This window comes from Setaria viridis, chromosome 8 (assembly GCF_005286985.2).
Source record: "Setaria viridis chromosome 8, Setaria_viridis_v4.0, whole genome shotgun sequence".
NCBI lineage: Eukaryota > Viridiplantae > Streptophyta > Magnoliopsida > Poales > Poaceae > Setaria > Setaria viridis.
In genome coordinates this window covers 22,571,273-22,588,586 of record NC_048270.2, presented here as the reverse complement: position 1 = coordinate 22,588,586, position 17,314 = coordinate 22,571,273, and the positions used below count along the sequence as shown (strand labels likewise).

The 17,314-nt window shown below is 43.2% G+C and overlaps 1 pseudogene; it reads right to left on the bottom strand.

The window, feature by feature from the left end:
- Positions 1–412: 412 nt before the first annotated feature.
- LOC117834384 (probable O-methyltransferase 2) lies at positions 413–17,080 on the bottom strand (annotated as a pseudogene).
- Between the last annotated feature and the right edge of the window lie 234 nt (positions 17,081–17,314).

The window sequence follows — 17,314 nt, the reverse complement described above, 5'->3', positions numbered from 1 at the left end:
CATGGACTCCTTGGTGCAGTCCCAGTTCTTATTGACTTGCTCAACCTTCGAGGTTGAAGGTGCCGTCAAAGTACATAGTCCAGTGTTTTGGCCTCTCTAGGGAGGGAGGCTTTTGTATCTCTGTCCACTTGGCCATTAAGTCAGCCAGGATTTGTGACTTGATCGCATGACATGGGATGAAATCAAGGTCGAACTCGCCAAGCTCCACGGACCACTTGACAACTTGGCCGTTGACATCCCTATTGTGGAGGATTTCGCTAATGGGGAAAGAGGATACCACTCGGATCTTGTGCACTTGGAAGTAATGGTGCAGCTTTCTTGACGAGATCAGAATTGCATAGAGCAATTTTTGAACTTGAGTGTGGCGGATCTTGGAGTAATAGAGGACCTTGCTAACATAGTACACCGATCGCTACACCATGTGGGCATGGCCGGGCTCTTCGTATTCCACAACCTTCAGTCTTGTGTGCATAAGCCATCTCAGTTTGGACAGCAGTCTCGGTGTCCTCCATGTAACCTTCTGCATCCTCCATGTAACCCAGTGGCAAAGCCTCTTGTATAAACCTGGGTAGGAGTAGAGTACAAGACTTAGGTATTATATGATTCTCATGAATATTGCAATGTAACTCGGAGAGGAAAGCATGCACCTCTTGTTGGAGTTTCTTAGCCCGGTTGCACGTAACCGGTCCTTTATACACATGAGCTTGTGTATTCGACGCTTATTCTCACGTAACCGGTCTTGCACTTGATTGACTTGGCGTAAACAATGATGCATCCGGTGTAACCAAGGCATTTGGGTTACGTATGGTTGGGATGTCCTCATCATTTGGGCACCTGATGTCGCTGACATTATGCCTCCGAGAGTGACTAGGACCAAGGCAAAGGCATTAGCTTTAGCTCAGACAGGAATTTCGGATGGGATGACTCCTAATGCACAAGAATTGCCAACCGAAGGCCAAGTAACAGCCACCCACACTGAGGACATCATCAACATGATGACCGGAGAAGGCAAGTTATTTTATCTCTTTTTCCCAAAGCTAAAAATATGGAACATCTTCATTAATAACCAAATCATTATTAACACACACCACCTGTATGACCGTAACAAAATTGTTAGGTGATGGACGCCCTTCTAGAAGAGCACAAGTGCCATAGGATTCAAGAAGGTTGGGCAGAGATCTGGACAGGATAAGCAGAGGGTTACACACCAAACTTCCGATCCATGTTTGAGAAGGGATCAAACGGCCAGAGGTACCAATGCAAGCTTCAAAGCTTGCGTCAGACAGTGGGATCATGCTACGTGGGCATATATCGATCCTTACTCGCTGGAAGGACTACAAGACTGATAATGAAAAACATCTCAACAACTACATTGGCAATCTAGCTATGTGTATATCGCGGATCATCTACTACCATAGTTTTTTGCATCGTTTCTTTTCATCCTTTTCTAACTACTCTTGTGTTGTGCTTAATATAGGGACAATTTGACATTGACACCACTAGTCAACCTGTCATAGAGGCATGCACTGCATGCTCAAGTCGCAATAGAAACAAGGGAATTACCGGCTCAAGGAAAAGTTCTTCAATGTTGTTCCAGCAAATGAAGTCCCAACCAAAGCTCCTGTGACCAATCTGTGTGGTGACTAGTGGAGAGCTCTAGTTACAATGTGGTCTAGCCCACCTCACAGGGTATGATAGAACTTCAACTTGCCACTAACACATTTGCATGTATATCTATTCCTCTTATTCATGTATTTTACACGAGTGTTCTTTACTGTAAAGGAGAGGTGTACTACAAACATCGGTAATCATGGAGCGGTCAGGTATCCCCAGCGCATAGGATCTAGAAGCTATGTTGCACAGGCACATGTTTTTGATGTGTACTTTATTTGATGAAACTGCTCATGCTCCTCATTACAAGCTAACAGTTTGTGCATGTTTTCACACCATATTAGAGGGAGAGGCATGCTAAAAAAGACCCAACTCCAATAGATCTTTTCAAGAACTTCCATTGTAGCAAAAATGGCTACACTGCTCCAGTACAGGCAGGCAACCATTGTAAGTACTTGTTTACTTTGCATTTTTCTTTGCAACAACAACACTAGAAACATTTGTGAGTACTTTTGTGAGACCTTTCATTTTCTATCTTTTATTAGGCTCGGATGGAACAAATTGTCACCCAACCTAGAGACGACCAACCAAAGACTGCTACTAAAGCAGTGGCTGAAGTTGTCCAATCTAAGACATTTCGGGAGGTTGCTGGCATTCACCCACCCTTGAAGAAAAGGACTAGGGTTGGTACTACACTGCAGGTAGAAGAAATACAAGCTAATCTTGAGAGTGAGAAACAAGGGGGGGCACAACTTTAGCAAAATATTGCTAAATAGGAGTTTAAGATGGGTGCACTGAGATTGAGGGCTGAAACACAAGAAACAACATGAAGTCTTAGACAGAAGAGCTCGAAGCTTTGAAGAACACCACAAAGCAGTTGCACTCTCTGATTTCTAGCCTGATAAACTTCAGCACCAGTTAGAGCCAGGTGAATCCTCCCCTCAACTGAATTGTGTTGCTGGTGAAGTTGTTGTTTGTTGCTGATGAACTTTTATTGCATGTTGCATTGTTGATGCTTAACTTGTTGTATGTTGCATTATTGTTGTTAGTGAACTATTCATTGATTGTGATGTGAACAATATGGAAGTTGGAACTGAGTTGGTTTTATGTTTGTGATTGTGATGGTGATCAGCAGCCAAAATTGAATATATTATTGTGAAATGCAATAATGAGCTAAGGCCTAAAAAAAGGCCCAATATGACGTGCAACAAACATTTTTCGACCCAACAAATAGCGTGGAAACCTAAAATGGGCTAAAAATGGCCCAACAAAGTTGGGCTCATAAAGGCTCTTACATGGATCGGGCTTCAATTTGTGACGAACCAAAATCGTCATAACACCCCTGCCACATCAAAGCCATATTGGATTCATGTCCAACGTGACGCAACCTCCGAAACAATTTTATGACGACATGTGGGACGAATTTTCATTCGTCATTATCTTAGTGACACACCGAAATAATTTTCATTCGTCATTATCTTAGTGACTCTTGACTAGTGACGAAGGGTTTTCGTCACTCCCGCATCATAAATCATGGTTTATGATGCAAAAAACGCATTTATGATACTTTTTAGTTCGTCATAAGTTGGAAGATTTCTCGTACTGATGAATTTCTAGAGTCGGATCATGGAGTTGGCCCCTACAAATCATTGTGAAAATATATTCTAGTGGCGACTAGCCCCAGGATCCGACCGTAGAAATTCATTTCTAGGGTGGACCCTAGGGTCATCTACCCCTACAAATTGTCGTAAAAATTTTGGATCGGGAAGCGTGTAGTATAAAACAAACAGCATGCTGATGGAGTCTATCTCTCTTCTCTCCTGGTCTTTCCCCCCTTCCTTTCTTATCTCATCTCTTTCTCCATTATCCTATCATTTCTCTTTTCACTCTCCCCCTTATCCTCTCATCTCCTTCCCTTCCCCTCTCTCTCTCTCACCAGCGCCACTGTATGCCTCTGGCGGCGTGAGGCCTTCATGTAGGCGTGCTAGAGCTATATGGTGGCAGCCCCATCCTCGAAACTAGGGGTGGCTGCACGAGCGGTTGACGAAGGTGTGGGTAGCCCTGAGCTAGGCAGCATGTGGCCCCGACATGACAAGCATGAGGTAGGAGAGGCTCGGGCAGAAGACCGGCATGAGGAGGCAGCTCGGCGTAGGGCAACACGGAGGGTCGACGATGGCGTGCGTCAATGACCCTAGCCCCAGCACAAGTGGCGACCCCCAACAAGGGAGGCCCCATTGCGATCAGTATGAGGCTGGGGCGGGTCATGGCCTCGTCCGCTCCTGAAAAGGCATTTGCTGTGATGGCTCGAGACTTTCTCGTACAAACACACTACTTCTAGGTGCGAAAAGGAACATGCTTCGAGTCTACTCGTGCAAATGTGTTTTCAACCGGTCAAAAAAACTTTATTTTAGTAATGCATCACGGTTAAAGTATCAAACCTTGCTAATATAGAAACCGACGGGGTTTTTATTTACTGTCGTTCCTGATATATCATGTTTTATCGCTCTCTATTTCCTCAAATCATTTCATTTTTAATACATTTTCGTTTTTATGCTTGAACAGTCTCAAATTCCATGTATACACAAGCTTCAATACAAATATCATGTTTAACTCTTTTTCAATCAACTATGATAGGGTCACGTCCTTTTAGAAAAACATCGAAACAGCATATGATTTAACTTTATTGTCTCCAAGGTTCACGTTCTAATTTATTTCTAGCATGATGTGCTCCATCGTATCATTTGATTTTGCTTCCAGTCGTGTAGCTATGCTTTCAAAAAAAACGTGCTTGTGCGTTTGTGAGAGGAATACAAAAGAACGAATGTTAATCAAAATCAAACTGTCTGCAACATATAACCGACGAGTGGTTGGGTTGGTTGGGCTAGCTAGCTCAGGTTTTGGCAGGCTGGGGTTAGTTAGTTTGGACCGGTTGGCTATAGTAGGCCGATTAGTGCAGGGGGGCAGGACGAGGATTTAGGTGGGCTGGGTTAGCCGAAGGGTTTAGGTCCAGAATACGATTTCGCTAATCCTATCCACCTTCCAGAAGAAAACTCTATATATCTTCCGATGTATACGGTTCGTGTAGGATTCCTACACTGTCCAATTTTTCACTCAGGTGAGAGGCCACCAATATGAAAGCGACATGTTCACGCGGTTTTGCGCATGACATCGAGTGGAATCTTTTCCCCAGGGCATCTGTAGCAGAGTAAACATATTTCGAATTTCAAATGACATTGTGTTAAAACATACATCCAATTTAAAAACTGTTTAAATCATACTATTTGCTGAAATTAATGCTAGAACTTGAGATCGAATATGGTATGTTTTAATTTTTACTTTTGTTTTTGAACATTTTATTATGCTACTTCAACATTTTTGATAAACCGTTTCAATATTTGTATTACACTATTTCAACATTTTTAAAAAATATTGAACTAGTTTTTAAAAAAATGCTGGTGTGAGTAAAAAAAATATTGAGCCATAATGTTGGTGAATGTAAAAAAGTTGAAAAATATTGGTGCATATAAAAAACATTGACCAACGTCAAGAAATATTGGTGACAATTAAGCTCGCTTTTAAAAAAAATGGTGATGAATGTCAAGAAATGTTGGTGGGTGTCAAAATAAGATGTTAGAAAAATGTTGCCACCTGTAAAAAAAATTAAAGAAAAAATGCTCAAAAGGAAAAATTTTGGTCAACATCAATAAAATGTTGGTGTATTCCAAAAATGTTCAAAAATAATTTGATTCAAAATATAGCCAAGTGTGGTCTTGTTTTTGTTGATATCGTGGTAAGAAACATCACGGTTCAATTGAAATTTGATTTTGACAATTAGTTTGAAAACTACAGATTTCTTTTCTTCAAACATTTGTTTTGCTCAAAAGCTGAAACGCGTGAGACTTGCTACTTGCACGGGTCAACCATGCGCTGCACTGCCTTTTGTTTACACTAAAGTAATCATGGACCGTGGGCCTATTCGATGGGGTGTTATTGGATTTTAAAGATGAAGATGCTAAATATCTAGCAGAAGGGTACATAGGAGCCCACAATAGACAAAGGTTTAGGTTTGTAATTAGTTGCAAACCTCACTCAAAGAATCCTGAATAAATCTGAACAAATCCAACTTAATCATGCTCCACAAGACCACAACAATTCATGCAAACAATTTTGCAATCCCAATTTTTTCATTACAATTACATGACGCGAAAATGTGGGATGTTACAACTTCTACTTAGTATGGTGGGGCTAAAGGTTCCATAGCTCCATCCTGATGCCATACATGATCCTTCGAGATTTATTTGAAATTTATATAATTATTACTTGGGCCAAGCCATATATAATTCCAACACACTAAATAGAATCCACAACAAGCATCTTAAAAGGTCACTGATGAGTACTTCATCATTAGTCCACAAGTAAAGTTTTACAAACCTAACATCTCGTAATGGAACATAGATCCTTAGCAGCTTACAATGTGTGATGCATTAATAGAGAATATGGCACATGCGTTTTATTTATCATTTTTATATCATATATACTCCTTCCGTCCAAATTACTATTTGTTTTGGCTTTTTTAGTACATAGCTTTTACAATGCACCTAGATATACCGGTATGTCTTGATCCGTAGCAAATGTTATGTACCTAGAAAAGATAAAATAAATAGTAATTTGCGAAGGAGGGAGTACATCACAAACCATATATATGGAAGAAGCCCCTATGGGTGCACATTTGTTATTTATACTCATCATATATAGCAGAACACTGCTATTCATAAACCATGGCATGCATTTCTTGGAGTGCACGGAAGTAGCCCCTACGGATATACCTCGAGGTCCCAGTTTCTTCACAATCTTGTAGTCACTGAATCCTGCTTTCGTAAAGATCTCGCGCCATTCATTTTCATCCCGTTGTTGACCGTTAGTCACCGCCAACATAACCATATGTGTCCATCAGGAGCTCAGTTTCCAACATTTCCTTGGAGGATGATCCAACCAATATATCTATGATAATCACCTTACCTCCTTCCTCCCGCGGAGGAATAGCCTTCTTGCATAGGGTCAGGATCTTCACGCAATCCTCATTATTCCAGAAGTGCAGAACAAGCTACCACAGAAAAAACAACAGTAATGTATCATGATTTACAGTTGCGGATTACACAAAAACAAATTATGGCAGAAACATCCTACATCATACCTTGAGCAGCACAGCCTGTGCCGGCGGGATAGACTTAAACATGTCACCTGCAACATAATCAATGGTACTGGTAGCATCAGCTGAGACTCTGCTGATCACGGGCGGAAGGTCCAGCACCGTACACTTGATATGTGGGACGGCCTTGACAATGGCCTTCGCCGTGGTGCCATCGCCACCGCAGCAGTCTGTCAGCGACTTGATCCCCTTGAACAGGTCAGGGCAATGCTGCAGTACCGCACTGATCCCCACACTAGTAGAGAACTGATTTTCGATGCGCCCCTTTTAATCCCGGTTTAAAGTAGGCTCATTATAAAAGGGGGTGCACGGAGCATTACTCCCGGTTGGTATTTGCAACCGGAACTAAAAATTACCTTTTGTCCCGGTTCAAAAATCAGCCATCTATGGAGGACCCTTTAGTCCCGGGTGAAAAAATCAGCTACCCGTGGGAGACCCTTTTGTCTCGGGTGGTAAGAATAACCAGGACTAAAGGTCACCCTTTTAATCCCGGTTGGTGTTACCACTCGGGACTAAAACTCACGACACCAACCGGGATAAAATGGGACCTTTTATCCCGGTTGGAAACTCCAACCAGGATAAAAGGGTCCCTCACGAGTGGTTGGAAAAGAACTATAGCCCTCGGACCCTTTTATCCCTGTTTGTAGTACCAACCAGGATAAAAGGGGGTCTTTTATCCCGGTTGGTGTTTCCAACCGGGATAAAAGGGTCCCCCACGTGTGGCTGGGATAAAACTAAATCCTTCAGACCCTTTTATCCCAGTTTGTAATACCAACTGGGATGAAAGGGGGTCTTTTATCCCGGTTGGTGTTTCCAATCGGGATAAAAGGGTCCCCCACGAGTTAGTATAAAAGGATTAGATCCCCTATATAGTCAGATGTGGTGTGTAGGTGGGATGGCAAGGAAGGTACGCGCGAGGCTTGAGGTCGTGGGTTCGAATCCCACGAACCGCGGGACCCCTCGGGATTTTTTTTATTTTTTAAATTTTTTTGCAAAACCATTTATCCCAGTTGGTAACGTGGCAGCCCATTTAGTCCCGGTTGGTAATACCCACCGGGACTAAAGGGTGTCTTTAGTCCCGGTTGAGGGACCCGGGATAAAAGACACCCCGCTTTCGTCCCGATTGCTTTATCCCGGATAGTTTTTCGAGAGATTTGCACCCTTCCAACCGGGACTAATACTCAGTTTTCTACTAGTGCCAAAATGTCGTGGGCAGCTAGAGCCTCACACTATAAAAAACAGTTTCTAGGGGTGGTTGAAATGGCATTTGCAGGGGTGGATGCGCCACCCGCTGCTAACTTTTGCAGCTACAAATAGCTGTTTGTAGGAGCGGGTAAAAGACCCACCCCTGTAAAGCCATTTCCAGGGGTGATGAGGGTGACGCCATCACCCGCCCCTGGTAATGGTGTCTTCAGGGGTGGATGATGCCATCACCTACCCGTGGAAACTATTTGGCAGGGGCGGGTGACGTCTTTCCCGCCAAAAAATTCAACGATTGAAATTTGAATTTGCCGAAAGTGTTTCCCCCAGTTTTTAAAACTTTTTGTTCCCACTAATTTCACTCTAACAATCTAGTGTGTGACCAAATCAAATAAGCTATAGTGATCAACATAGAATGTATGTTACATAAATTCAATTTAAGCATACGAAATAATAATAAGAAAATAGAACCATATATATACATCATTAGAGTGCACATTGACAACATGTTTTTCTGCCACTCATGAAGGCTAGCCTTGGTAGTACTCTTGATTCTCCCACTGTTAACGTATCTATCTTCTTGTGCTAATTCGTGTTCTGGGTGATAATAGGGACCCATCAGGTTTACCACTTCACGCAAAATGAAACGATACAAATCAACGCCTATATTTAGAAGTTGTTGGCCATGGACACGCAAATTGTATAGTCGAGGCCTAATCTGTAGTTAAAATCCACGAAAAAATTAAGCAAGTATTAGATAGGCGAAAAAAAATACAATGTACATATATATACATCCCTATATATGAAAGGTAGCACCCTACACATTTGGGATCAGTTGTGTATCTCCCGAGTATCTTGATGTGCTCGCACATGTAATACCCACAGTATAAAGAACCAGATGGTTGCTCATGGCATGGAAAGTTTGTGCGTACAACCATTTCCTTCGGTCCCTCGGGGTTATGAATCTCTCCATTGGTAATGTAGTGCTGGTAAGCCCTATTTTGGAAAAAATAAGAAGTTAGTTTACATGTAATTGCTCGTGGCATGGAAAGTTTGTGTGTACAACCATTTCCTTCGGCCCCTTGGGGTTATGAATCTCTACATTGGTAACGTAGTGCTAGTAAGCCCTATTTTGGAAAAAATAAGAAGTTAGTTTACATGTAATCTTTGAGGGGGACAATTTGCATAATGTAAGTACACACAATAAGAAATTCACTAACGTTTGCAGGATGAATATGAATTCTTTGTAGGTGCTCAGGTCATAATCTAATGAGTCAAATACGGTCACAACTTCGTTCTTTGGCTGTATCATAAAAGCAATCTAGTGACCCTTGCAAAAATATCAAAAATATTATATAAGGTTTTTCAAGCATGAAGGAGCAAGTGTATATATTATAACAAATGGTAGAAATTTAGACTCACTAGAAGTTGTAGGACGCCCATATGTAATGCCTATCTTGCCACTTAAGCATCATATACGCTATGTAGGCTGAAACCCTCCTCGTAGCTTTTTTATGTTGTCGTACTTGTTTCGCCCTTTTGTCCTTCTTTGTCTTGTACTTAGCTAGCTTGTCATGGTTGTCTCCCCACTGGCTCGGGAAGTTGTACCTAACTTCACAAATAGCATAAGGATCAAGATATCCGGCCTTCTCCTTTACAACATGCACGTCATTTTCTTGCATCCTATACAGTGTATCGCAATTAATTAGTTATGCATAGTACATGTGTAGACCATAGCATATATACAAGATATTAGCATCGATGAAGCACTTACATGCACCACAATCTGATGAGCTGTAACTCTAGCTCTGGGAGGTGGAACGCATCATGGATGTCTTGAAAATCGAAGAAGATTTTGTTGGAATCCTCATTGAATGGATATCTGAACACATCCGGCGAGTACCGTGCCCATATGGTTCTGAGCCCAAGTCTACATGCCCTCGCGTACCAACTGTGCATCCTTTGCATTTCACCTGGAATCCTGGCGATTGTCCAGTCGGGTAGTAACGGTTTTCCATACTCAAAATTTTTAGGACAATTTGGTAAATCTGGTATGTCATTGACTCCAATGACCAAATTGTACTCCGTGTCAATGCGGGCCTTCGAATATCCCGGTCGTTGGATGTCTTGCGTCTTATATGCCATCTTGGCTGTTGTCTTGTCTGCCATCTTGGCTACTTAGTTGCTCGCATGCCATCTTGCTGCAATGTCTGATCCTTCCTTCTCATAAGACCATATATCTCGAGGCACTAATTGCGGGTCCACCTGTTGTTGTTGTGGCTCCTCTAGAAGGTCCATCAATTTTTGTTGTGGCTCCTCTAGTAGGTCCAATTGTTGTCGTTGTGGCTCCTTTAGCAGGTCCACCTATTGTTGTTGTTGTGGTGATGCTTGAGGAGGTGGTGGATGGTCTTCCGACCAGTCCAGTGGCTTTGATGCTGCAACTGGTGGTGTGGCCACCCATTCTTCTTCTGATGCTGCAGCCGTTGGTGCGGCCACCCGTTGTTCTTCTGATGCTATAGCTGTTGGTGTGGCCACCCATATTTCTTCTAATGCTGCAACCAGTGATGTTGGACCCAGCAGTGTCGACTCCACTAGTGCATGCTCAGAAGGAACTAAAGACAATATGATATCTCATTTATGCCACAGTATGGTATTATCAACGCATTGTCCAAGGCAATGGATACCTTCCGCAGTGGGAATGTCTATCTCGTGATCATCATAGTTTGAATTAATTTCAAGTACTGTTACACATTCATAATAGCGGGGGGTAGGTTTTCCCTTAAACAACTGCCAACTGGAATCGCAAGGCCCTTGGCAACCTTATTTGTCTTGCCAGCTCTACCAACTGGAACGTGCAATGAGCAAGGAGTACTAATGCATATAGAATCTATTGGATATGGTTGTGCTATCGTAGAGCCAACGCTGCTCGGAGCATACACTGGTGTATTTGCTTGGCCCAATAGCAGATGTGACATCATGACCATCGACATCTGTATATTGGCCTCACTGCTTTGTTGCTACTCCGCAAGTGTTGCCAGCAAAAAGTTCTTAAGCCTAGTTTCTAGTGCTTTCTCTGCCGGCTCTCTTAGATCCTCTTATAACGAGAGTGGCTCTTGTAGCTAGCCCTATCCCTCTCAAACCCATCCTTAATGCTCAACTTTGAGGAAACCCCTCCAATGCGGCCTCCATGCTCTTTCGTCCCAAGGGCCGAACTGAGCATATCTTTATCCCTATTTGGTATGAACTCTCCTTTCCTCTAACTCTGGGAAAGATCGTATATCTTTTCTGCCACCTGATTGGTTTTGGGTGTTGAAAACGTAGATTTACCATCTACTATTGTATTCTTCCTTGCTGCAAGCCACTACTAGCCACGCCCATCGAAGCCTTCAAAAGGGTCAGGTTGCCATTCGGCTATTGCTGCCTCCCTATCCTGCCGCCACTTGTCAATCTTCCCTCGGTACCCACCCGGCCCAAGGTGAACGTTATGTATGTTGCTCAGCGCAAGTTCTCTATTCCTTTAGCTTAGGGCTAAAGATTATGGAGAGATCTTTTGCCTTATGAACTCATCCCATTGGGCTGGTGTGATGCTCCCGTATTCATTAAAGGGGGTAGGCCCTTTCTGACATACTTGTCATTCAGCTCACCCCTCCACCGGCGAAAAACTTCACCGAGCTGCTTCCTGGCATAATGCTTTACTTGCTTCCTGAGTTCTTCAGATCTAGGCAAAATAAATGTTTGTTTCAAAGGCTTCCACATTGCTTCTTTCCTCTCCTCAGGAACCAATAGCCAATTAGAGATCGAGGGATCCAAAACCTCCTTTGTTCTAATTTATTGCTCCTATTGCGTTATGAAACTTTGAATGCACCATCAGAGGCTCTATAGGCTCTCCTACTGGGCTGACAACATCGACTCTCCATTTGCCTTCAGTGTATTGGCTTCTTCCTCGCTCACCTTGTCATTTTTTACTTTGAGTCCCAGAGGTTGTAGTTTCAACTTCGGGAGCTGAGCTGCCACTATCTCCAAATTCTTTTGGGGGCTAGGGGGGGCGGCGGCGGCATTTACTCCTTCTGGTGGGAGCCATCTACATGAATCATAAGGTTAAGGAAATCAAAGTCGTTGCACTAAGTACATGAAAATCTGCACTAAATATTGCGCGGCAATTATATTCGGCATTACCTCACTTGGATTCGGATTGTAATCCGGATCAAAATCCACCATTGAACAGCCTTTTCTTGAAGGCAAAGGGTGTGGATCTAGAGGATCTTACCACACAACTTCTACTCATGCCCCTGCTCCTATCTTCAGTCCGTCATTATCTCCGTCCCCAGATTCTACACCAATGTTTGCTTTGTCCTCCCATGACGGCATCTGGGATGCAATTTGGTCCATTTCATTTTGGGACACATCACCTCGTTTGATGCATTCCTTTTGTGTATAAATTAAAAGGTGATAAATATATAAAGAATTCAATATAGAGTTTGTATCTACTATTTCTCATGCAATATACAATTTACCATTTCACAATTTTCCACACAATTCACATGCATGCATCCCTATTGAGAATTTACATTTCCCAATATGAAATTGAATTGACATTCACAATTTCACAATTCAAAATGGAAAAATTAAATTCAAAGGAAAAACTCACTATTTAACAATTTATCAATTTCACAATGCACTAAGTACATTTTCACAATTCACTAAGTACAATTTCACAATTTAAAAATTCAATAATTGCAATTTCAAAATTTACCAATTTCACAATTTCACAATTCACAGGTCCACTAAGTACAAAATGAAAAAATGGAAAGAAAAGAAAATTAAAGAAAAGTGATGGTGTACTAGATGGAGGCGGCGCACGCAGAGAGGAGGGCCCGGCCCAAGTGGTGGTGGCGCCGCGACGAGAGGCGCCGCGTGGGGAGGGGAGGCTCCACGGCGGCAGCCTACGGAAGGGGATGGGAGGCGCCACGGCGGCGGCCCACGGAAGGGGACGGGAGCGCCCGGCACGGGGAGGGAAGGTGCTGTGGCAGCAGTCGGCGGAAGGGAACACGCTGCTACGGGAGGCGGCCAGCGCGGGGAGAGGGCGCCGCGGCGGCGGCCTGCGAAAGAAGGCACTGTGGGAGGATGGGAGGAGGCGTGGCGCAGCAGCCTGGCAGTGGAGGCGCTGCGGCGGCATAGCTGGTGGGTGAGGGGAGTGGCGCCAGAGCGGGCGAGGAATGGCCGGGGAAATTTTTGAAGCCTAACGGCGTCCCCGCAGGCGCCACCATATATAGGCTGCCATTTAGTAGGGGCGGGTGATGCCATCACCCACCCCTGGAAACGATTTCCAGGTGTGGGTGATGGCGTCACCCACCCCTGGAAAATGTTTCCAGTGGTGGGTGACACCATTGCCTGCACATAGAAATCCTTTTTCCATTTTTATTTTTCTTCTAAAATGTATTTTGGAGCTATTAAATGACCTCAAATGCAAAAGTTGTCAACTGCAAAGTTTAATGTCTCGTTAAGCTCTACAATTTTGATATAAAGTTTGTATTCATCCGAGATGAAATGAAAAAGTTTGTATTCAAAAACTGCATTCACTAAACACATTCACATGTAGTCACACATATACTCATACATTCGCATATACTTAACAATATTATTTAGTCACCCATATGCTCATTAATTTATATGTAGTTATATACATTTAAACCCCGTTGAGTGCTACAACATTCCTATAGTGATTCTCTATAACCGATGTCCTTTGAAAAAATTAAAAACTGTACATTTCAAAACTAGAGAACTTATAATAACATTTTCGAGTATTAAACAATCTCAAATGAAAAACATGCCAAATTCAAAAGTGTTAGGTCTTCAAAACTAGAGAACTTATAATTGTAGAGTCCGATGAGCCCTAACACTTTTAGAGATGGCAAGTATTTCATTTGAGATTGTTTAATACTCGAAAATGTTATTATAAATTCTATAGTTTCGAAATGTACTATTTTTAAATTTTTCGAAGGACTTTGGTTATAGAGAATCACGATAGGAATGTTGTAACACTCTACGAGGTTTAAATGTATATAATTACATATAAATAAATGAGCATATGCATGACTAAATGTTAATGTATAAGTATATGTGAATGTATGAGCATATGTGTGAGTACATGTGAATGTGTTTAGTGGATGCATTTTTTGAATACAAACTTTTTCATTTCATCTCAGATGAATACAAACTTTATATCAAAATTGTAGAGCTCAATGAGACATTAAACTTTGCAGTTGACAACTTTTGTATTTGATGATGAGGACGTCACCTGCTCAGATACAACCACATTAGTAACTTTTGATTCGCAGGTGAAACAATTCTTTACCATGATTGTATTTGATACATTTGATGAATTGATGTTGCACCATGATGTGTGTTCGTTGTCAATTTCAGAAATACATACATGGATCAAAAATAGTGTTAAACACACATGGAAGGTATGAAGGACTAGAGAAGTAGATTGGGGGCCAAGTCTAAGTATTCCCAACATCCTCCACCAGGCCACAACGTTACTTTTAGCCCAAGGAAAGAAAGAGATCCAATCCAACACATTTTGGCGCTGGATTTGGACTGCAGCTCTACCCCAACTTGCAACGGCCGCCACGACCTCATCCAGACTCTGTTTTGGGCGTTCAAGTACTGTTTGGAATCCTTATGAAGCCTATTTTCATATGGATCTGGACTTAAGTCCATATCTTATCTGAGGCGGTCGAAATGACCAATTTACTCCTGAGAGGTTTTCTGGTGCTACGTCACCTTATTTTGGCCCAATGGGCCGTGTATCAAGTTGGGTCCATTAGGGACATGTCCTAGGGTTGGAGCACGACCCCAACACCCCCCTGGTCATCCTCCTAGGTATTAATAAGGATTAGAGCCATCACAAACAAATTGGGTTTTGTTTTGTTGAAAGTGTAGCCATTGCTACTTCCTTGTAGACGCGTGTGTCGACTAGACCATCCGTTCTACTTGATTCAGAACCCCAACTTTATGAGTTCAGATTAGTTTTGTTCTCCATATTTGCAATTGAGTTGCTTGTTCTACTTGTTCTTGCTTGTTCTTCGATTGCTTGCAGGACGAGTGCCCTAGTGGCCGGGTGACGCGCTCCACAAGATCACGGCAGCCATTGTAGGTAGTGTATCAATTGCTAAGGCGCAGCTTGGAAGGCTGTAGTCAGGCCGTGAATGTCGTCTCCATCGACCAATCGAGTTATCCCACGCCTCTCATCGAAAGATCGGGAATCAACCCTAGCGGGTTCATATCATTTGAGATCATAGCTCCAAAATACATTTTAAAAGAAAAACAAAAATGGAGAAAGAATTTCCATGGGCAGGTAATGGCGTCACCTATCCCTACTAATGCCACCCTATATATGGACCAATACGGATTTAAGCCTTAGTACTTGAACCATTTGAAGGAAAATTTTCCCCAGTTGGTACCTCCAAACTATTAATTGGCAGGTACTGCTCCAGGAATAGCAGTAGCTCAGTCAAGTGTTGGATTTCAGCCTCAGCCGTCAGCAAGCACTGGTTTGTTTAATGAGATAAGTCAGATAAAGCTGGCAAATTGTGATATGAAGATGGAGATGTATGAATTGAAGATCCAGTGTGGAGAAATGAAAGGGCATGTTAATGAACTGAAGTTGGAAGTGGGAGAATTGAAGCATCTTTTGGGGTAGAAAAACAAGGTTGTTGTGACCAAGAAAAACAAGGCTGCTAGGGGTCGATGCAACATGGCTGCCATTACTGCTGTTGTGATCTTGATTGTAGGTGTCATGCTTGGGATCTTTGCTTGAGGAGTAGCTAATGCTAAGTGAAGAAATAGTAGTGTAGTAGTGGTATTTGTCAATGAATCTTGGTTCTGTTTGGAATTTGTCATTTGGTTATGTTCAATTGTGATCTATGAACTTCATATGTAATGTGACATGTCTTATCTGTTGTGTGGGATCTATCATTTTGTTGTCGTTATGCTGAGTTGTGACATGACTTATCCATTGGTTTATATAGGACACTTATTTTTGTGAGCTACGGTTTATATTTTTGTGAGCTTAGTTTCCTACCATAGTCACATTCAGGAAGGTAGTGAGGCACTATGCCAAGTGTTCTACTGAGGATATGGTGCCTTGCATCAAGGATTGTACCCATTTCTAGGGGCGGACCATGTCATCACCCGTCCCTAGAAATAATTTTCGGGAGCAGGTGATGCCGTCACCCGCCCTTGGAAATGGGGGCTATTTCTAGGGGCGGGTGATGGGGTTACCCGCCCCTGCAAATTGTGATTTCCAAAGGCGGGTCACCCATCGCTCGTCCCTAGAAATCACCCCATTTATAGGGGCGGGTCGTCCTGTGGCCCACCCCTACAAATGGTTCTTTAGGGACGGGCCGTATGCTACTGTAACGACCCTGTTTTATAGGTGCGGGTGGCAATTTCGCCAGCCCCTATAAAAAGCAGGGCGCCCCTACAAATCCATCACTTAATAGCTTGTGAGATTCCGGATCCAGGCACGCTATCTTCAAAGAGTGTTGCGCCATGGAGATCCTCAAACGACGACTTGAGAGGCGGCGGCGTGTCCTTGAACCGACTTGCCAATCCCAGCACTGCATCTACGTAGTACCTTGAGGTCGTGGTGAGCACAATTGCCTTTTGGTGTGCATCTCCGTCAAGGGCTATGCCGTCCACAAGGAGTTTAGACTGCAGGTTGAGGCCGTAGGTGGCTTGCCCGGTGGAAGTGTTGGCGGTGAAGACCCAAGATGAGGCAAGAAACCGCATGAGGCGGCCAAGGTATGGCAACTTAGATTGAGGGATGGATAGCTCGGTCGTCAGGCTGGGCAGCGAGGTGGTGCCGCCGAGGCGGTAGATGGCTGTTGGGATGCCGAGCTCGACTGCGCACTTGAGTGCCATGGACGTGAGGTAGCAGAGGCTGTGGCGCCATAGGTCGGCCTGCGCCTGCAGCAGCTCGGTGTCCGTGGGAGCTATCTCTGGGTGAGCCTGGGACGCCATCTCTATGCCTAATTAACAATACCTTGATGTGTTTTTATGTGCTACTTAGAATGTTTTGGGTGCCCAGCGAGGACTTTTATAGCGCTGGACGATAACTTGTGTTGAGCATCTATTAGCTATGGGCTTAGGTAGCCTCGCTCTGTTGTGGAGACGTGGAGCACGAGAGGGGAATGGGTTCTTATGACCGATGAGCGGTTCATATATGGCCACACGTATTCCGAATGGCACCTTGTGTACGCACTTCCATTTTTTCTTTTTTTTTAATGC